Raw genomic sequence first — 23,932 nt, forward strand, 5'->3', positions numbered from 1 at the left:
TCTTAAGACAAAGGTTTTTGTGAAACATCTTATGTGCCTAAGCTATGTTCCAAAACAAGAACAACATTTTCTTCAGGAGCTGTTAGATAGATTTACAGGGCTGAAGCTCCTTGTCACTCTTGAGTTAAATGAAATGAATGACCTTATTTCTTCAAAAACAAGCTTTGTGGACTTTTAATACACCACTGTGGTCACTCACTTCCATAAACTTATTAATCTTTCAGACAAAGGCTGTATGCGTTCACCCGCCACAGAGAAATGGAACAAAATGCTCTTCATTTGTGTCTAGCATTAATTAAGAAGGGGACTGTAGTCCAACAGTTTTGTAAAAGCAATGAGTCAGATGTGCTAAACATACAGGAGAACCAATACTCAAATCTCTGTGAATGACATTGCAACCTTGTGCTCGCTGCATGAGTAGACATTAAAGACAATGATGTTTGGTGTTTTGCCCATGAATTATAGGTCAACAGGTTCCAAAACCTAGTGAGCTGCAAGACATATAAAAGACATATACAAAAGACATATAAAGACAAATAGTTTAAAATAATATAAAAATGACTATTTTACCCAAAATATGCATGTGCTATTTATATTTCTAATATGCTCAGAGTACCGCGTTGTTTCTGTTGTGTCACCTGTTTTGAAATCAATTGCGAGTTGAGATTCCCACTATGGTGCACAGAGTTTCTATCTGTGTTCCAGATCGGTTACTTATGAAGCATTTCTGTCTGGATGCTGCCACAGAAGGTTATTAGGTTTTGGAACCTACCTATATGTTAGCTCTGTTTTTTTTAATGCCACTAGGCTCATAGATCAAGCAGACTGAGATCATAAATTGAAATAACACAGCGTTGTTTAAACAAATACAGCATCTTATTGTCAGGCATGATAAATACAGTGCAGTCCAGGGCACTTTGTGTAAAACTAAAAGAGACATTCTGTGTACTCATCTGTGCTGATGCTTGTCTGCCTGGTTCTGTTTAGTGAATCAAGTCCAAATGGTCATTATGTGCTCTGCAGCTTACACTAACAGACCACACTGAGACAATAAAAGTCCTCCGCCCTGGCCACAGTTATGAGTCTCACAGCAGGTAGAATAAACACAGATATCTGGGCCCTGTCATTATGGCACCAAGCTCTAAGGCTCTCACTCTGCAAGTGTGGTGCAGGGACCGTTGGATCCGCTGCAGAAGCAGTGGACATGGAATCTTTTACAGAGAACAAGAACAATGCTGTGTCATCCTAAACCAAGCCAATGGCAACAGCGAGAGGGATTATAGGGCCAAGGTAAGACAAAGTGAGTATTGTCAGTTGTTGGACTGTTTCCGGACAACTGTTCTGGATCCAGGTTAACTAGAAGCACAATACAAAACCAGTGAATAAAGTTTATAATGGCAAGAATTGTGGATTATTTCAAGTTTCTGGCAGTGTTGGGAAAGCTGAAACTTACCAGTCTACAAGCTACTCATAATTTAGTCTTATAGTTAAGGTTACTGATTTCTTTAAGTGTAATTCACATGTGTTATTGGAGTTAAGACTTACGCCATGTTTGCAGGGTCAGTGGCACAGGCTCCCTCGGCCCTTGTGACATTGACCAGAAGGGCCTGGTTGGTACCACTGAGTAGGTTGACCAAGGGCTGAATACCACCGCTCTTGCGGATGGTGGCAAGATTCTCAGGTATTTGTGCACATTCTCCCAGAGCCCCCACCACATTAACAAGCACTTCTTCAGGTTGGTCTTTTAGCAGACTGACCAGAGTTTCCAGAGCCTTGTACTCCTGAAACCCCTCGAGAGGGAGAGAGAGAGAAAGGATTACTTAACTTATATGCATGTCCAAGAAAACGGTGCATACAGTACGTGCCCACATAATTTACAATATTTTTCAATTAGATACACAGTGACTCAATCAGTACATCCAGTAATCAATTGCTCATGAATGTGGAAAAATGTACCTCACCGGTGCAAATACAATCAACCAAAACTAATATTTTTCTTTATTGTCTTAAATATATAAAAGGCACACAACTGCTGTCTCAAATACCAAAACAATGGAACATGAAAGAAGACAGAGAGGAAGAGGCAAATACAAGTACGAGTCTGCTTTTGAGTGTCCCCAAGTCCTATTTGAAATCTAACGGGGATCGTGCCTTCTCAGTTGTGGCCCCTCGCCTTTGGAATAGTTTGTCTCTCCACATTAGATCCTGTGGCACAATTGAGACTTTAAAAAAAAAAAAATTATCTTTTGCCTATGACTGTACCTTGATGCACTGTAATTATATCTTGGTTTATGTTTTATTGTGTATGTGCTTGATTGTGGCTGTGTCTTTGACTCAAAATGTAGTCTTTTAAAACTCTACTCTATTGCCTTTGACTGTATCCATATTTTGGTTTATGCTTTTAGTGTGTTTCTGTTTAAATGTGGCTGTATTTTAAATTATTTTGGTGCAAAGCACTTTGGTCAACATGTGCTATAGAAAATAATGTGACTGACTGATTGACAAAGACCAAGAGGAAGACACAGAAATATATCCAATGAGAATTGTAATGTTGTGTGTTGCTCTTGGTCTGCAAGAGGTCATTCATAGCCATGTCCTAGTTATTAGATCATCCAACACAGCACTCCTCTTGTAATATCTCACTGCAGCTATTCTCATCCCCCAGAGAGACCTATTCCTAGGTCCACAAATACTATAGGTATACCTACAGTATGGGTCCAAGACACAAAAACATACATTTTATTGTATAATGCTTATGCACATTTGCTTGAAATGTTCTGTACAATTTTCTGTATTTCTGACTTTATAAAACTGACAGAAAAGATTTAAGGGCTGCATATAAAGTTTTTTCAATGAATATTTAGAAAATGTAGTGCTTGATAAGGGGCTTTGTGTGTAAAGTTTGAGGAAATTGGTATATAGGAATTGCATGTATCCAACTGAAAAATAATGTCCTCAAAAACAACACAAGCAGTTGTATCAATATTGCTCTAAATGACCTTTCTTCAAGGGAGGCCAATAATAAAATAGTTTAAAATCAGATGAAACTTGAGACGAAAAGTTTTTTTTTTTTTCATCATGTTATGAATCATAAAGACATGAAAGTTCCAAACTCTGACTATAATTTGGGAAGCAGAAGGACGCACTCGTAAGGGTTGTGGATATCTGGTAAAGAGTAAATCCGGTGACGCTGTATTGCCACAACTTTTCCCACGCTGTTTGCAATATGCATTTACTCCACAATAACCACATTTTCTGGTATGAAGCAAGTGAACGAGAGCTTTTGGTGCAATTCTGCCTTTGTTTGCCAAGTAGCGGTAAACTACAGTAAACATTTAAAAGGCATATAATGTGGTCACAAGGGGCCTCAACAAATCTCTGATGTACGGTTTAGCTATATGGCTGTTTTTATTCACAGCTACGGTTTCTGGCAATGGAGCCCGGAAGGCCATTGTAGAGAGTGTCCAAGGTCACTTTGCTCTGGTCAAAATCCACCAAACATTTTCTTGCAAGTAAAACAGAAATTAAAAGAACAGCTGCCAAAGTTAGCTCTATTGAAAAAAGGCCATAAATGGTAGAAAAAAGGCAAGACCTAAGCACAAACATGGCATGTAAACCAGATTCTATCACTGAAGTGCTATCAGTATGCTACATTGAAATTAATTACACACATTATGCTTGATAAATGGACTATGGGTGTTGTCTACTTTTGTAAAGCCAACACCAACCTGCCAGATTACCTCGGCAAGAGAAACATAACATGAAACAGTGCCGATCAGTTGTTACAGCAAAAAAGAAGGTTAAAAAAGTGGGCAGACACTGTAATAGAGCTCCTGAAAGCACAATAGCAATGCTCTAAAGCTTCTGTCCAGCTAAATCTTTGTGTAATAATATAGTACCATCTCAGAGAAGAACACTACAGTACTAACATTTGGCAACAAAGTAAAATATACTGACAGAGGCCCTATTATGTGGTTGGCTGAGAAATTGCACAGTAGAATCAGTAAGTGACTCCAGTAAAACCCAAATAAATGTACTGATAGCACTAATAAGTGAAGTTATTTTAATCAATAACTTAGCACATCACAGACTGTTTACAGAGGTAAAAGACAAGTCATTCTGTAATTGAATTGACTGGCTTTTGACCTAAACAAGAGTTTGGCCACTTTAGCAGAATTTCTGCACATCCATAGTGATTTTAGTTTTTTTACTCTTCTCAGTCTGCTGCATTCAGTGTTTTTGACTATGCACAGAGAGACATCTGCTGAGAGATGACAGCAAGATGGCTGTGATCTCGCTTTAGAAGCTCTATGTAACTAAAACTCAAGTAAACATCTGCTTTTGTGTGTAATTATGTTTATGTTATGAGCATAATTACTATAATATTTGTTGGCATCATAATTATTATAATTTTCTGCCTCATTAATCAGGTAAATGGTTAAAACATGCCTCTCCCAGCACACTGGTGGAGGTCTCACATCTTTTTAATTCACCACCACCTTCTCAAAGCCCCTTCAACCCAGCCCTGAACCCCTCTCTCTGCTGGACTCACCATGGCCAGCCATCTCATCAGTCACACAAAGACATGCTGTCTTCTGCTGGCAACACTAGCACTCTGAGCTGCTTGTGTGCTTTCAGTAAAGAAATATAAAGAGGAAAAGCTCTTTAAAATTATGACCACAGTAAAATACATTCCAAAATTATTTTTGTCTTGAAACGCCTCTCAGGCCATGACTGTTTCTGAAATGGCACACTGACTGCACCAGATGGACCAGGAAAACATTCTCCGGTAAATGCTCACTGACCTAGCACTCCCCTGCCTAGACTGATTTAGTTTTATAAAATGCTTGGCTGTTTTATTTTAAATGCAGTGTTTGACCTTGACACTTTTATACATTGCACAAAAACCTTGTAATAAAATGAGTTTTTTTCTTCAAGGCTAAGTATGCATTAAATATTTAGCTGGCAATATGCTGGTTTTCTCGATGATGTTCAAAACATTCAACCATTTAACTAACCACTCGTACCTTCCAAGTGAACACAACACAATACAGATTTTCAAGGGAAAATACTGTAAGTGTTAAACAAGAACGGTTTGTTTCTATTTAGTTTGTCACATCCAGCACATAATGAATGTTAATTATGTTCTGTATAGAGGTTGCATGGAGTGTACAGGTTGATATGGTACTGTAACTAAGATGATGTTTCAAAGGTGCTGATGCAGACTATAATATGAAAAAAGAAGAAAAGCATTGTGCATTTTCAGAGAAAATTCTCATTTAAGTGATTTACCAGATTAAATGTTTGACAGAATCTTTAAAATATAATTTTTCAAATATTATGCTTCAGTAGTGTTCACAAACTGGTTTGTTTACCAATTCATTTAATCTCTGCTTTCTCCTAAGATTAAGTTTCGATGAGAGGCTTCTTGAGAGGTATTACCACAGCCCTAATCTTAACAACTAAATGCTTTCACAGAGCATTACTTTTCTTAGATGACACTTATTTGGCTAATGGGACATTAAGTGAATTGAATGTGGGATGGAGCACCTGCCTCCTGTTTCAGTAGACTAAGCCTGATGTAAACGCAGGATGAGGTTTTGTCAGCTTTGATTTATGAGGTGGAGGGAGAGTGGCCTTACTGCTACTGGGCCATTTCAGACGCAAGCCTCCCTCTGAATTCCTTTTTCAATACTTTTCTATTTGCGCCTGGTATGGGGCCAGACAGAAGATACTTCTACAGATTCCAGTCTATAACAATCCTATAAAAAATAAATAAAAAATACGCTCTTATCATAAACTAAAAATGTAGAGTAGATTTATCAGTTCCTTGGTTTCAAACTTGTGAAAATAACACCTGATAATTTAAAGACAGGTAATTGTGGAAATAAATAATGCATTTTTGAGCCCTGTAGAGTACATGTCCCCAAATGCATACTGCAAAGTAAAGTAATACGTGTAAATAACTTTTATATGAGAGTATTTGTGTGACAGAACGGGCAAGCCAGATGATGATTCCAAGGCTTTCTGGGATTTATGGGGGATAATGACTGGTTAAAAAGACATCACCCGACAGAAAAATTACACCAGGAAAGCCTCCAGGACCATCATCATCTTTGTTGAGCTAAGTGATACTGGAGTTAAGGCCAGCATGCTTTACATGACAAACGATTTAAGAGTCTTTCAGCTTACACACCTGATTATTACAGCATGACTGTTTCAAAGACGCATTCCACATCTCTCACAGCCCACTTGCTGCACTAATGAGAGAATGGCCTTGACTAACACATCACGGGCAATTATAAAATCAACACTTTCCTTCATCTTTTGTTAGCAGTATAGGTGTAAGAACAATTCACATTTCTACAGCAAAAAGGTCATCATAAAAGATCAGAGCTGATTAACAGAGTTTATAAAAACTTTTGCTCTTTGCTCAAATAATCACTTCTGCGGCTGTGCTCAGTGCAGGGTCAAATGGACAATGGAAGACAGCTCTGCACTGTGGAAAATCTGAGTGTTAGAAGTGAACAAATGAGACATCTCATAAAAAACCCTGCATGTGATTGTGTGATTGCACATCCTGTGTCCTTCTCCTTACCAGACCCCATTCTCATGATAAGAGCGGTGTGTGATCTGACAAAATCTGGAGCCATTTCCTAATCTCAGAGACTTTTCTAGTCTTGTTGACTACACAATAAAATTTCCATTTGCAGGTCATTCTGTAATATTATTTGAGGATGGATGGCATCTTCATAATATGTTTTTAAAACAACTTCTACATGTGCAATCCCATAATATAATGTAACAAACTTATAAACATAACATTAACCATAAACCTTTCTGAAATAAATGAGAAAGATAACTGATGTCATGCAAAGCCATGTTATTACTGTTAAAAAAAAAAAAAAAAAAAAAAAATACAGACACAGGGTGAATACAGGTAAAGTGGGACTATTTTTTTAGTTTCATATTTCTTCCTTTTCTCTCTCTCTCTCTCTCTGTATAGTGAAGTGGAGATCTTTTCTTTTCAAAATGGTATTGTGTGAGGGGTTAAGCCATTTGGCATCATATTTTAAAACAACACAAATGACATATTATCAGAAAGTGTCCCACTTTATCTGTATTCATTCTAATGTTTAAATAAATCAGAAACTATCTGATAATCTTGCTGATTTATCTATGAACCTGTGATAAATGGTGTGATTTTTACTTTGCAAAATATACTGTGCAAAATATTTTTTTAGCCTGTAAGCAGTATGGATATGTGATCAGTTGTTCTAATAGAAAAACTGTTCAAATTAGTCTGAACAATTATAGAAATGTATAACACATGTATAAGCAGTTACATCCACATACTTAGCCACGTTTTCCATGCTGATGGAGCATTTCCAGATTGCTCCAGTTGTGGCGGCCATTAACTACTTGTTTTCAGCTTTGTTGAGTAGCATGACCAGTGGCTTCAGCCCATCATACTGCCTCACCAGATCACGTGTTTGTTTGTCTTTTGCACACTGACAATACCGCAAACACACACAAAACACACACACTCTTAACTTAAAGAAGGATTGAAGGCAATATAGAGATGTACTGTTAGTAGCAGGACTAAATTACTATACCATTCCTTTTTTTACTCCCAAGATGTGACCTCTTTTATAACTGGATATATCAAAGCATAGTTGTCTGAGTGTGTACAGCGGTACCTTAAAGATTGCGCTGGCACAGTACATTTGGAGCTCCTGGTTGTCACAGCTGAGGTTCTTCACCAGATCCTCAATCATGCCCTCAGTCTGTATAGCAATTCTGTAGCTCCTCTGCCAATGCAAACATCCAGAATGACTCTCACTGCCTAACACCTACTGTAAAAGCCACACTGCCTTGCCAAACAACACTGCATTCATAGACATCACGCTTATTTCATCCTAGGCTTTCTTATAGTACTTTCTGGTCTCATACAGTCATTCATATCTTCGAACTGGTATTTTAATAGAAACAATCTGTCAGTCTGGAATGATGTTTCATGAATGGCTTGCTATTTTGAGCCCTGCTTTGTACTAATTGTCATTTACATAAAACTCCCAAAAATCAGTAACATTTAAGTAGCTTACATCGTGCTTCACAATACATTCATACATTATATCTAAGCAGAATTACAGGATTTATACAGGGATGAGCATGTTTCTTCTGTGGTGATTTCAACAGACGTGCGAGCAAAGGGATTCCCCCGGCCCGCCGTATGGCCTCCTTGTTTCTGGTGCTCTTGCTGCAGCTCCAGAGAGCCAATGCCTCACAACGTGCTACCTCAACAACTCCACCTGCCAGAAACAATGTTGGCTTTTTATACACCTGATTTTTGAGCACTTTCATGTGATTGAACTTTGAAACACTTCCAATACATTAAACTGTTTCATTTGACATTTGTGCATTGCCTAGTACATTTCTATTCAATATCATGCTTTATATCGTTTTCATTTTAGATGTACTATGGCATGGTATGTATTAAAGGGATGAATCATTTCTGTCATCATTTATTCACCCTCATGTATTCCAAACCCTTATGACTTTCCTTCTTTAGTGGAACACAAGGAGATATTAGGCAGAATGTTAGGGACTGGCAGCCTCAGTCACCATCCACATTCATTGCATCTTTTTTCCATACAATGAAAGTGAATGGTGACTGATGCAATCTGACTAACTGCATTACCTCCTTAAGTGCTTCACAGAAGAAAGGGGAACGTGAAGGTCTGTAAATTATGACAGAATTTAAATTTTTGGGTGAACTATCCCTTTAAGTCGTGTAATGTAAAAATGAACAAAAAAGTGTGATTATAGCATATTTTATGGCATCTTCAGTACAAACTCCTGGCCTCAATTCAGCTGCCAATGCTCATTCAGTTCAGTGACTTTATTCAAACATTCATTAACAGTCCAACATTGCCTGTTAGTAAGCTGCCTCGCTGTCTCCTGTCTACATAGGCAGTTGTCTTCTATGGCAGTATCCTAACTGAAATGGAGCCTCATAAGACAGCGATTTGGAATTCTCTACAAAGGCGGCAGCTCCATGCATCATTCAAATAGCGCTCCTCACGCACAGCTCACAGCAGACTCGACTCGCTACTGATTTCAATACAGGTGACCCGAGAGGAACGACACGATACTCTAATGAGCATAGATACGACTAGCACGCACACATTTTGGATAAATAGTCTGTTTTCTATCATATTAATAAACATTTTATTGATAATTTTCAGCACTGAATATATTTTAAGTATATTTTTAATCAATATTTCTCCATCTTGGATTAATTTTTCCACCCAGCTCATCACTGTGCTTTCTGGGATCGCCTACCCAGAAAGAAGGACACATATGATGATACCTTCGAATTTGTCCAAAACGAGAAATCTTATGAGGCATCACAATTAAGATACCTACCTTTTGGAACAGGAGCTCGCCTAAGATGCCTTAAAATGCCGCCTCCGGAGAAAGCTCATTAGGTTTTGGAACAGACCCTCAGTCACACCAAAATCTACAAATGTCCACATCCTTTACAGAGAAAATTTTATGTTTCCCTCTCTGTCAGGCCAGAAAGGCCATTCTTACACAGCATTACACATGCGTGCTGTTCAGAGGTGGTCTGGCACTTTAAATGTAACTAATCTGTGATAGTTACATTGAGAACGTCCGAGTCTGGCCCCAAATAAATATACAGAACAGAGTAACACACGAACCCTAATCATACCCAGCGTCACTCTGTCAATAAACACACATGCCAGGATGAGGGGGAACACGACATTCAATCTGTTTTTACCTGCAATGTGCTCCCTTTGATGCTGGCATAGAAAATGATTGGGCTAAAAAGAAGGAGAGAGAAAGAGTGGAGAAATAGAGGGTGGTATATGTTCTCTTGCTTGTCACTCAGCATACTCTCTTTCTTTTTTTGTCTCTCTGCCTCTTACAAGTTATTAATCATGGGCAATCTGTTTAATACTCTTCGGCTGTAACCGTGACTTAAATTACTGCCTGAACATACACAAACGGGAATCATGATCCCCATCCTCACCAGTCTCTTGATACCACAATGCGTTTGGACAGTCCTGCGGGCCCATCTGAACTTGGCCACGCTGGCGATGGTCTCTGCAGCCAGGCACTTGAGTTTTTTTTCAGGAGAGTCCAGGATGGACACCATGGTCTGCAAACCACCCAGATCAGAGATGGCTTGTCGAATTTGAGAGTTGCAACTGATCTCCTTCAAGATCTTTAGAGAACCAATCCAACAGTAAGGGAGAATAACGTATCTATTTTCAAAATAAAATGTCCTCACATACTTAAATCTACAGTGTTTTAAAGAATATTGTGTTATTATTCATGCATATTGGCAAGTAGCACAGCAAGTATATATTATTATTATTATTTTAATACCATGAGAATAAAAAGAACAAGAATAAACAACAGAATTGAAATATGTGGATTAAGACATGGAATATGCAGAAAAACAACAGCAGAAATGCAAAGTAATGAAATTCATGTATTTAATGTAGAATTAACTATGTAATACTAAAATAAACACTAAAATACAGAAATAAACATTTATCAGGGTCAAATGGTGACCTTTGACCTGTATTAATTGAGTCTGGATGGACTTACTTTACAGTTGATCTCATCTGTGTCAGGCAGGTTGATGAGGACCTCCAGCCCCCCTACATCTCTGATAGCCAGCTGACACGTCTCCTGGAGCAGGTTAAAGTCTCTCAAAGAGTACAAAGCAATCACTGTGGCTGTCTGATTAGCCCCGTTCACACACACAAACATACATGTCAAAGTCCCATGCAGCACTCAAAGCAATTACATTAGCTGCTCGATCATAACCCAAAGGCAGAAGAACAGAAACAGCTGTTTCTCTTTATATTTGATTCATTTAAAACATTTGCTGGCTCTTTTTTCAGTGAGATGACAAGATTGATACTGACATGGTTAGACAGAAGATGTCTATGTTATTTGTGTAACAATTAGACAGTCTACATAAAGTGGCCCAGAAAAGTATTTGGGCACTTTTGTACACTTCCAGTAAGTGACATCTGCAAATAAATGATGCTAGACCTATTCTCAGAACTAACTTCACTTCAACTTCCATATTTACAATTACTTAAAACCAACTGGTCACAAGGTAAATTTAGTGGATATATAAAGTCAGTTCCCATTAAGTTTACACAAGTGTTCTGCAGAATAACCACAGGTGTAGGTCTTCACATTAACCCTGAACATGTCCAAAATACGTTTTGTCTTTATTTTAACCAATATAGGTGTTGTGAAATGGTTTTCTTAAAACGTGTGCTTGTGCTATCTTTCTTTCAAATAAGTTAAAATAGTGCTTGTGCTATCTTTCTTTCAAAATGCTTTATTTTTAAGTATATTTTAAGTGTCCAAATGTTTTTATGTCTATGTGTGTATGATAACTGCCTACAGTTTCAATGGCCTAATTGTTTTTCCTGAACCCCTTTTACTGTCAACTCACCCCTCAAAATCGTGTCCCGCTCTCTAAGGACAACAAGTTGTGTATAAGTGTTTGGTATTGTGACTATAAACAGGGGTGGGGAGAGATCCTTTGATACAGACTACCGCTGTCCTGTGGGCTGAAGCCATAGACAATGACCTAACTTAGTAATTAAAAGAAAACAAGCTCTGAAATGTTGGAGATGATAACAGTTTGGCCTTAGAGAAAGCTCTGTTTTGACAGTTGCTATATACACAGAGCATTTTAGGTTGGTTGTTCCTCAGAAGTTGCCTACACAGTGAATAAAACAAACTAAACATGTGGCATTTGTTGGGCAAGACTAGATTGCAGAAATTACTGTGGTTTTGATATGTCCCTTTATCGCTGGAATAAAATGACAAAAGTGTGAATGATGGATACATAAAGCAGGGGATCCAACAAAAATACTACACTATTAATCATCTTTTAATAAAAAAATATTTTTTCATGGTTTTTAGTGATTATTGTTTTATTAGGTCAAACCACAGATCTAAGATCAGCTTCACCCCAAGAGAAAACACCAGAAAATCTACTTCCACATGTCGGTATTTCATGTGATGGCTCGTTTTTCTCTCTACTTTTTTATAATAACGCTTATGAATGCAAACAAAGAGAAGCTTTCCTCTTCATGCTCAATGCTGTAGGTCCCACAGAGGCATGCAAGCTGCCGCAATGCTGTTTCTATCAGGAAGACTCGCAGACTTGAGTGAAATTTAAGATTAAATTTATTTGATGAATATAAAACAGAAATGTAATGTCTCTCTTTGGCATAAGCCCCGTCTGGCGGTCCAAAGAAATTGTACTCAGAACCGTCATATCCTGCCGGAGATAGGAGGCAAGGGCAAGGAGTCTACCCCTGTGCAGGATGGGACTCAACTGGTGGTGGTGGGGTGGTGGAGTTTGCTGTGTTAGCACACTGAAACAGCAATGTGACAGATTGTGAGCAAACTTATAAAGCAATGGCTTACATGTGATTGGCTAGGAGTTACCTAGCTAATGGTGCGATGATATACAGCTGCTAGTCTTTCTGCTAGAACTACGCTGCGCTTACATTTGTGCTGCAGACCTTTGAAATGTTACACTCAAGTCTAATCTCCTGGCAAGTGAACAATCTCTCCTCTTTTTCATTCATAAAATGAGTAACATATAAGATGTAGTAAGTGTTAGACCACTCGCAGCCTCGGTTGCAAGACACTGACTACACCTAGAAGGTAAAGAACTAAGAACCACTCAACTAACAACTGAAACACACATAGACAATAACACAATCACACAACAAAGTCCCCAAGGGCAATGCACTGAAAAGTAATTGAAATGAATGAAAATAGAAGGACAGAAAAAAAAAAAAAGAAATATCAGATGAAAGAGAGGAAGGACATACAGGATGAATGAGAGCAAATGGACTGATAATAGAAGAGTATACTGGAAAGAGACAGATCCAACTGAGATGGTGAAGAGAATTAAATGAGAGAGGTGAGAGAAAGATATTGAGAGTGCCAGGAGGAAAGAAATAAAATTACAAATTAGATATTTTTAATACCCAAGTTGTTTCTCCTAGAAGGTGTTAAGCTCTGAAGGTGTTTTTAAAGATTTCTTGTTTAAGTGGCATGCCTAAAATTAAAGACTTATACTGTAACTTAATAAAAAACAACGAGGCTCAATTGTTTGGTACTACTTTAAATAAAACGTTTAATTTTTTAATGATATAGATTATGATACATTATGAGAATCTCATCCTAATATATATATTTTTCTGATTTGACGTTACATACATTACCGGTCAAAAGTTTTGAAACACTTGACTGAAATGTTTCTCATGATCTTAAAAATCTTTTGATCTGAAGGCGTATGCTTAAATGTTTGAAATTAGTTTTGTAGACAAAAATATAATTGTGCCACCATATTAATTTATTTCATTATAAAACTAAAATTAATGAAAAAAAAAAAAAAGATTTTGAAATTGATGACTTGGACCAAATAATAAAGAAAAGCAGCCAATAAGTGCCCAACATAGATGGGAACTCCTTCAATACTGTTTAAAAAGCATCCCAGGGTGAAACCTCAAGAAGTTGGTTGAGAAAATGTCAAGAGTACATGTCTGCAAATTCTAGGCAAAGGGTGACTACTTTGAAGATGCTAAAATATAACACAGTTTTGATTTATTTTGGAATTTGTTTAGTCAAAATTATTAATAAATCATCAAAATTGGACACTTCTGATTTGTCTGCATATTTCAAAGCACTTGTTCACTTGTTCAGGGTCAATCTGAGTTTAAAGGATTAAATGGGAATCAAATGGACAGTTTTGGTTTAGTCTCCTGCTTAGCAGGTGTTTCTCCTAAAAATCTCACACAACTCTTCTAGAGTTTCAGAAGACATCTCAATATCACAAATTGTGCTTAGATTTGCCATCCTAAAGTCTGCAATCAAAATCTGATATTTTAAAATAAACAAACAAACAAACAAAATTATGAGCTAAGCCATCCACATTAATTGCACTCTGTACATTTACTGTATGCCAACTATTGTCTCATTTGTGGCTATTTTTATTTCTCCTAAAAAAAAAATACAAGAACCATCTGAGACAAAGCTGATCCTTTAATGAGACATAACTGAGTGCTCCACTGAGACTCCTCAGCTATGAAAGAACAATAACTGAGCAACACCATTTTTTATTTGAGTGCAAAGAAGTGAGAAAAACAGTCACAGAGAGGCAAAGACTGAAAGAGAGATCTTATCAGAAAGAGGAGAAAGAATAAGCAAGACTGAGAGCAAGTCAGATACATAGAGAGAGAGAGAGAGAGAGAGAGAGAGAGAGAGAGACAGAGAGAGAGAGAGAGAGAGAGAGAGAGAGAGAGAGAGAGAGAGAGAGACACACACATGTGTTGTCCATATAAAGTGGCTGGACTAAATGTGAATCAATACTAGCAGTGAATCCACTGCACTTTCTGCCTTGCCACCCTCTCCATCTTCAAAGCATTTGATGGGTTAGCACTGAATCTTGTAAAAACACCAAGCTATATTTAGAACTGATACGAGGGAAAAAGCAATCTGAAGATCATATGCTTTCATTTCCTAGCAGCTTTGGCCTCAAAGTGCTGTAGACATTCTGAAAACATCTGAAGGTCTTTTATAATGTACGTCTCTGTCTCGATTCTAAAGGGCCCACACTCTCAGCTTGTGGTGAGAAGACACAGATGTTCAGTACAGATAGCACATTTCTCACACACATGTACATGGATGACTAACAGGTTTATCATTCGCTCAATGTACACCTTACTGACATAAATGTACGAGTATTTGCCATCTCACCTCTCAAATGTGACTGGAGGGATGTACAAACTTTGAGCACTGTTTTCAGAAAGTGTTGCTCTCACAAATGTATCAGAAATAACCTTATATTGTGCAATAAGGTCAGGATTAGAGTGTCATTGTCCAATAGAACATGTTCACACATTCTTTGTCCACTGGGGTGACAAGAAATGACCTTATCTGTCAGCTGTATTAAAACTGTTTTTGTGAGCTACCCCCCAATCCTTAATGGAAAGGTTCACCCATAAAATGAAAATTGGGTAGCCATTTATTCACCCTTATGTTTTTCAAAACCATTATGACTTTCTTCCTTCTACGGAAAACAAAAAGAGTTATTGATAGCAGAATGTCCAAGATTTCCATAAAATAAAAGTGAAAGGTGACCAAAGTCAAGCAAGATTTTCAAGACTGGATTTTCAAGGAAGACCGAATTAAATTTCAGTCTGTTCCTTACACAAAGGTTTTGTATTGCTTCAGAAGATATTGCACACAAGTCATATGGACTACTTTCATGAGGCTTTTATGGTGCGTTTGTCCTTTTGGGAGATTAACAGCCCCTTGCCCACATCTATTTTCACTGTATGGAAGACAACAGTTTAGACATTCTGCTAAACATCTACTTTTGTGTTCCAAAGTGGAAATTAAGACATAATGGCTTGGAATGACATGAAGGTGAGAAAATGATGACTATAATTTTTGGGTGAACTGTTCCTTTATGAAGTTGGAGAAAAGCTTACATTCATCACTGGTAAAATCTATAACTGTTTTCAGTTAACCAGATTTGGCTATCCACTTGTCTAAAACATTTGTCTTTAGTAAACAATTCCATCAATTCCATTTTGAAAAATAAATAAATAAATACATCTGAAAGAACTGATAGACAGTAGTTCTATTAGAGACCCAGACAAACAGCGGGGCAGTGACAGCACAAGCTGCGTGTCACCATAAAAACCTATCCTGAGGAAAGAATACTTTAAGTATTTATTACAAAACAGTACCGAATGAGCCAGCATTCATAAATCCTGCCCAGTGCAGACAGAGCTTAGACAATTAACAAATTCTAGGGACATGGAAATGAAGAGAGCAGAAAGATAAAGAAAAAAGAATATGAAATTAAACTTGAGGAAAGCAAAGCTGTACTGATGATCTGTATAAAGATAGGGACAGGCACAAGAGAGGGACAGAAAGAAAAAAAGGAGAGAAGTGGTATAGAAAAACATCTGAATATTCCTCCTAGCACGAGTGTTGAGTGTGACACGCATTTTATAGATTAATTTACAGAGAAGAGATTTTATCATTATCACTTATCCTCAATTAAACAGCCAGCTTTCCAGAGCAAGATAAAGACTGCTGTATAAATGATTTACACAGAGACAAGGCAAGCCTCAGCCATAGAGCAGTGCATCACCCCTAGATTTAAGAGCGAGGACAGTATTAACTTGATACAAAACAGCATATCCACAGGGAATTTACGAGTACCTTCACTTACACGTGTACACATATACAGTACATAAGGTTTGAGTGGAAATTGTGGAGTGGGTGTATTGTTGTAGATATCTTGCCAAAAAAAATTTTTTTTCAGAATATTCCAACATCAAAAATATTCTGACAAATTTGACACATATGTAACTTATGGTCTCAGCTTCAGCTAAATACACTTTGAAGGAGAAATTGATGCTTTTAAAGGAATATTCCGGGTTCAGTACAAGTTAAGCTCAATGGACAGCATTTGTGGCATAATGTTGATTAACAAAAACATTTATTTTGACTTGTCCCTTTAAAAAAAAAAAAAAAAATGTAAATTTGAATCAAATTTTACAACTTCCTTGCCATGATGACGTAATGTTGTAAACCCTAAAATGACGATTTAATCAACTTCACAGCTCAAATAAAACACACGTTTTAACGAAGAATTAATGTAAGTGCTTTTATAAAATTATAAGCTTTACATTGCTGCCATTAAAACCTCTATAAATTGGCCCCCATTCATGCCCATTGTAAGTGCCTCACTGTAACCTCGATTTTTGCTTTTTTTTTTTTTTTTAAAGAAAAGAAGAGACGGGTCAAAATGATTTTTTTGTGGTCAGCATTATGCCACAAATGTTGTCGATTGAGCTTAACTTGAACTGAACCTGGACTATTCCTTCAAAGCAGCTGTATGCATCACAGAGGACAGACTACACCAGCAGCTTGATCTGACATCACATAATTTCAGTACTCACTTTGTCCAGTAGAGGGATCAAAACCTCATAATGAGGTCGTGAGAGTTTACAAGAGGCTGATAAAGATCTGGACACTGCTCTTGTAACAAGTAACAAAACTGTTCCATTCTGACAGGAACTTCACCTTCTGCCACCGTTTTATCCATTCTTTTTGCAAAAGAAAAAGTATAGCTTCTTTATGTTTAAAGTTTAAATTAATGATGATGAGCATCACTTTTCAACAGTGATTCTCAAATTCTCAATTTGCTTCAGGACCCAGATTTTATTTTGGGCATCTAGCGGCGACCCAACGCAGTACCAAAGTTGTTTATTGTACAGTAACAAATAAAAATGTCCTTAAAATCAAACACTCAAATGTATCAATACTATGGTTTTTGAGAGTTTGATTGACATTATCTACAAAAGTTATGGGAAGCGTTTCCTCCCAATTAACAGTTAATCCGATTTTTTATTTTGCTATCTAAACTATACATGATTACATGGTCAGTTGCATTTTATTATTGCCATTTAACAGTTTTTTCCCTGCTGTCCACGATCAGAACACAAAATGATCCAAAAAAACAATCAAAAAAAGTGAAGTCTCGTATTTGTGCAGATTAATATTCTACAAAAAATAAGCAGTTTTCCATCATTTAATCTATGAGAAACAGTGAGCGCTATGTGAGCAAGCCATGAAGGGGTGCTGTGAAAGAGATCCAGATTTACTGTAGGCTTCATTTCCTGAGCAGAAAAAGACACTCTGCAGCCTTACAGTCAAACTGGATTAGTCATTAAAAAGCGAAAGTTGCACATAATTTTTCAACATATAAGAGCATTAGGGCACTAAAAATTCATTTACTTACAAACGATTAATGAGGAGCAGAACGGGGTACTCTAGAGAAAGGAAAGTGCGAGAATTTTTTTTCTATGGAACTTTGTTTGGCTGCCATATTTCTTTAATTCAAGCTAATGAGGCAGTTGGACCGGAGCTGGTGAGACAAACAGCCTGCGGTCACTTCTACACACTGATGCAGTAACAAAGCTTGTCTGTGAATTTGTGAACGTGCGATTATACTCAAAGCTTGTTCTTTGAGCCATCCGGTCAATGACTGAATGGAGTTTGGTGTGTGTAATATGTTCTGCGGTTTAAAGACATGCACAATTTCTAAATATAACACTAATACTGCCATGAAAATTTCGGTGTGCACATTTCACATCATGAAAGGATATAGTCACTGGTGCAAACTGCCCTCTCTACAAGTGTGCAGAAAGGCAGACATGAAGACAAGTAAATGTAAAGCCCAGGTAATGTATACTGCAAAATTATCCCTACATAAACAACCATTAAAAACAAGTCAAATCATTCATGCATCACCTTATAGACATGTAATCTCCCAGAAATACAAATGCCTGTCTATACCTCGGAAAAGACCAGAAGAAAGGAGAGAGGAAGGAAAAAACATAACCCAACTCCAAAAATAAAACAGATATTTAGTTTGGCACAGACTGAGTTTCAGATTCTGATGGTAATGACATTATAACAGCACTACTGTACAAACCCTCATAAATAAGAACTGTGGTTTCCAGACAAATAGAATGTTGGGAAGGGCATGTTACAAACACATCCTGTCAAGAATTGAACACAGCACTGTAACAAATGCATCCCCAAACACCTCACACAAATCACGAAAAAACAAACTTAAAAATCCACTTTCCAAATGTAGAAGCGTAGAGAGGCTCATTTGGTGAGAATCAAACTGGATATTTTCATCAAGGCTAGCTTCTTTTCCCTGAAAATCTTTTTTCTGACGTTTGGTAGAGGATGAGCACCTTTGGGAAGATCACATTCATTATCCTGTGTTTTACTGGGCTAAAAATATCTACCTGTGGCTGAACTTTGCTTGGCTGTTTTTCTTTATGTGATTTATTACTCACTACACTGGAGATTATCTTTTTGAAAATGTAAATAAATTATACACACACTGTGTACTCTGGTGTTTAGCACAACATCAATGACTATTTTATTTAGAGTAAGTCTTCAATTAAATTATCTTCTATATAGAAAAAGGGATGTAAAAGGAGCTGATTTGTCTTGACCAGTTTCAGTATGTGCTAATAATGGAGGGTCAATCCCAGCATATCCATTTTAAGATACGTGCTAGCTGTTTAAACTGCAACATAAGGCACATTCATAGTGCAGTGATGCTGCTAAGAGCAGTTACGGGATAATAATGACTACAAATAGTTGCATAAGCAGTATCAATGGACTGGGATGAATCAATGAACAAGTAATTAGCAAAGAAATGTTTATGAAAAGTTTTGCACAGGCCTAGTGCTGTTCTGACTTACACCATGTCCTAACCAGACACGATGTGGCAAGTTCCCAGCAACAAGTGAAAAGAAGCAAAAGCCTGTGCAGACTGTGGTTTTAAAGTGATGCCAGGGTTGCACTTGTATTGGCTCCACAGCTTGACTCTGATCTGGTGAATCTAGACGACTATAAGATGATAAGGCACTGCAAAACAATCAAAACTAATCAGAAGATATTATATATATTATGTACAGTTATGGGAAGTACGATTTTGGACTACGCTTGGTTAGGTATTGTTATATTCTCCATAAGTAGTATCCCAGCTCTGAACAATAATACTATAACAGCGGAGGATAGGCAAAAGCAAAACATTTAAATACACACTCACGTTTACACTCATACGTTGTACTCAAAAGTTGGGTACAGATAAAAAACTGTTTAGAGAAGCTCTTGATCAACCATGCAAGATAGCTGTACAATTTATAAGTGAGTTAATAAAACAATGACTTCATAAGAAATATTTTTAAAAACATCAGGAAATGTTTTGTTGGATAGGAAAGTAATACCTGGTGGAAGCCAATCAAACTTTAAACCTAAAACTGGATAATACTGATTCAAATTTTTTTGAATTGTTCTTAGCTCAATAACATCAAAGTTCAGGTTGAAGTGGCAGGACATGACTGTATAAGGCAGTAAAAAGAGCTAAGTATTGCTACAGTAGGCATATTTTTGCCATTTCCTGTCAGTAGCGAGGGAGTTACATACTTCTCTAGTCTCTAGTGCATACTTTAGAGTAGTCTATTTTCTGACAAGTTTTCGAGTAGAGCCAATCACAGTTTCTAAAGGTGCAATCTTATGGGTTCTTACGTTCTTGTGGACTTGTTTGACGTTATCATCCACTGCCGAAGTTCAATTCCATTATTCAAGAACACAAGTACAGACACTGCATCCAAATATCCATACTTCCCTACTATATCCTCATGCGACTCCGCGTGCACATGCGTGGACGTTGTATTTTGGCTTTGCTATATGCAACGCATAATTTCATTTCATTTAAACTGACTGATTTCAATTTAGGAGACACTGAGCTGTCAGTAAAGGGTTTTGACATATGGAGTCATGTGACAAAACAACATGGCGCCGATTACAGTGGAGTTTGTCTTTGGGAGAAATGCCAACAAAACTACATCTGGTAAGAAACCTAATTACTGTATGTTTTTACACTGAAACCTGATTGAGTCAAAAGATTCTCTGGTTTCATCCAATATGCCATTTTTAAAATGTCAGCGATTTTTCGTGAAACGCCATGCTGCTAAACACATTGTACACTTATGCGTATTTTAGCAAATATTTTCCTTAGAAATTCTATATTTACTGTGCATTATTTCATTGAGAATCAATGGGTTCATCCCAAAGCAGAAAAATTATGCTTTCAGTGGCTTTATATGGACTTAGGGTGAAAATAAAATGCATTTCAAACTGTTCTGAGACTAGTGCAGTCAGAACACTGGAGGTTAAGTTATTCATTAAATAGGGAGCAAGGGAGCATCCTATAGCTTTCCTATGCAGCTAAGTGCATTCACTCCTAATATATGACCAAAAGTTCAGTTTCAGGCTGCAGATGATGTTTGAACCACTCAACATGTTTGGCAACGTCTCAAAATGAATTACCAACACTCCTGAAAACAAACAATTTGAAAATAAAAATTTCTATAGCTTGGTATTATTTAAAATTTCACAACTTTGTCCCGCTGTCCACGTTGCCTCAATTTTTAGGAAAAGTTTTTGCTTTAGATGTATTTATTTTTTTTATTTTTTTTTTGCATGTTTATTACATGCTACTAGTTACAAATCAAAAAGGAAAATGCACACAGCAGTCATGCTCAGGTCTCAGGAAGACATAGTATACCAAAAACAGTATGCCAAATATGTAGTATGTCTGAATCCTCAGTATTCGGACATAAACATAAAATACCTGGATGACCTACTATTTCCGGAGAGATTCTGAAGTTTGGAATGACTGGACACTTTACGATCCCATAATCCCTCAGGTGCTTATGAGATGTCACATTTAAAATGCTAAAATGTTGGTGAACCGCAAGTCAGCTGTTTTCAACTGTAAGTTATATACAGTACAGTGCAAAAGTTTTAGGCACTTGTGAAAAATGTTGCATAGTGAGGATGTCTTCAAAAATAATGCCATAAATTGTTTTCATTTATCAATTAACATCATACAAAGTCCAGTAAACATAAAAAAAGCTAAATCAATATTTAGTGTGACCACCTTTGCCTTTAAAACAGCACCAATTCTTCTAGGTACACCTGGATACAGGTTTTCTTGGTTGTTGGCAGATATGTTGGCAGGATGTTCCAAGTTTCTTGGAGAATTCACCACAGTTCTTCTATCTATTTAGGCTGTCTCAATTACTTCTGTCTCTTCATGTAATCCCAGAATGACTCGATGTTCAGTGGGGGCCTCTGTGGGGGCCATGACATCTGTTGCAGAGTGCCCTGTTCTTCTATTCTAATCATTTCTATTTGCAAAAGTAATGTTTGTGAGTCTAAAATGTATTTTTCCTATTGACACACTAAAGCTGAAGATATAAATAACCATCTTAAGACAAATGTTTTTGTGATGTACAGTACTGCATATACTAAGAATGTTGTTCCTTGTGCTTCAGTGGTGCCTGTTTAACAAACCAGAGTAGATTGATTTTGCGGTTGTTGTTATTACACCATATATTCAGGACACGGGCCCATACCCACGTCCCTGGATGAAGTATGTCCAGAATGTATTCATACTACTTGCATGCATACCTAAAAAACGTACTCTTTTACTGGCCGAGAAGTGCGTCCTTCATCAAATGTCCTTCACTAAATACTCTGACTGTACACGATTTCGCATGCAGGGTGAGAATACAAAAAATTACCCGGATGTGTTCTTGATCAAGCCGAATATTAAGGATGCATCGGATGGTGTGAAGTCCCTGAAGTCATAGCAGCACTACGGTGGCAGAGGAAGGACATTTATCATTGTGTTTTCCCTCATGAGTTTCCTGCTGTAAGCTCGCTTAAGTCTGACAGCTTGTGAGAGTTATTATTATACTCTGTCATCATATGTTGTTTTTATAGACATCATTTTAATAAAGTAATAAACACATGGAGGAAACAAGTGATAACAAACTTTTTTCTTTCAGCGTGTCACTAGTCCTACAAAACCTCACTGGTTGATAATAATGCTGTTACTGGTGTGTGATAATGCCAGAAGTTCTGTCACTGGCTTCAAATGTGCTGGGACAGGCAACTGCGCAACAAGAAGATCACAGCACATCTCAAAGCTCATAATAGGTGCTTTCTACATCATCTGGTCCTTCTGAGTTCATTCTTCCAAGGCAGCTTGGCAAGGCTGGTCTTCATAAGAACAACATCTGGCCCTTCTGCGTTCTTAGCATTGAGTAACACCCAATTAGACCAAATGTTTACTGAGCCTCTCAAACCCAGCAAGTTCTGGCTCACGCTGATGCAGTTTTCTATGGGACCCATCAGCTGGTGAGCAACAGATTTCAGCTAAAGGCATAGTTCACCAAAATATTACAATGTTGTCATCATTTACTTACCCTTATGTCGATCCAAACCTACAGTACTGTGCAAAAGTCTTAGGCAAATAAGATGTTTCACAAAAGCATTTGTCTTAAGATGGTTATTTATATCGTCAGCTTTAGTGTATCAGTAGAAAATATAAATGTTAGAATCCCAAACATTACTTTTGCAAATTGAAAAGATTAGAATAAAACAGGGAGCCCTGCAACAGATGTCATGGCCCCCACAGAGCCCCCCACTGAACATCGTGTCAGTCTGGGATTACAGAAGAGACAGAAGCAATTGAGATAGCCTAAATAGATAGAAGAACTGTGGCGAATTCTCCAAGAAGCTTGGAACATCCTATCTGCCAACAACCAATTAAAACTGTGTCCAGGTTTACCTAGGAGAATTGGTGCTTTTTTAAAGGCAAAGGTGGTCACACCGAATATTGATTTAGCTTTTTTATGTTTACTGGACTTTGTATGACATTAAGTGTTAAATGAAAACTATTTATGGCATTATTTTTTAAGACATCCTCACTATGCAAAGTTTTTCACAAGTGCCTAAAACTTTTGCACAGTACTGTACATTACTTTTTTGCAGAATACAAAAGTCACATATCCAATATGGTGACACGTCAGTAACATCAAACCTCATTGGTTCTTGTGCATCTCGTGACCAAACGTCATGACACAGGAACCAATGAGGTTTGATGATACTGACCTTTCGCCATATTTGATTTGTGCTCTGTTTACAAGAGTTGATCACTGATTTGATTTGAAAGTAAATTACCAGTTTCGGTATGTTCATGAAAAGTGATGGTATGCTTTCATAAGACTTGGAATATGATCACCGAGTCACATGGACTATTTTTATGACACACTTTGGTGCTTAAGCTTTAAAGTGAGGCACAATCAACTGCTATTGCATGGAAATCAGCAATCACGACATTCTTCAAAATATACATTTTTGTGTTCTGCAGAAGATGGGTTTGGAACAA

General features: G+C 37.3%; 1 pseudogene; it reads right to left on the bottom strand.

Annotated features, from left to right (window-relative positions):
• LOC127423205 (outer dynein arm-docking complex subunit 2-like) overlaps nucleotides 1-23,932 on the bottom strand; it is a 79,549-nt pseudogene that overhangs the window by 25,770 nt on the left and 29,847 nt on the right.

This window comes from Myxocyprinus asiaticus, chromosome 32 (assembly GCF_019703515.2).
Source record: "Myxocyprinus asiaticus isolate MX2 ecotype Aquarium Trade chromosome 32, UBuf_Myxa_2, whole genome shotgun sequence".
Lineage (NCBI taxonomy): Eukaryota > Metazoa > Chordata > Actinopteri > Cypriniformes > Catostomidae > Myxocyprinus > Myxocyprinus asiaticus.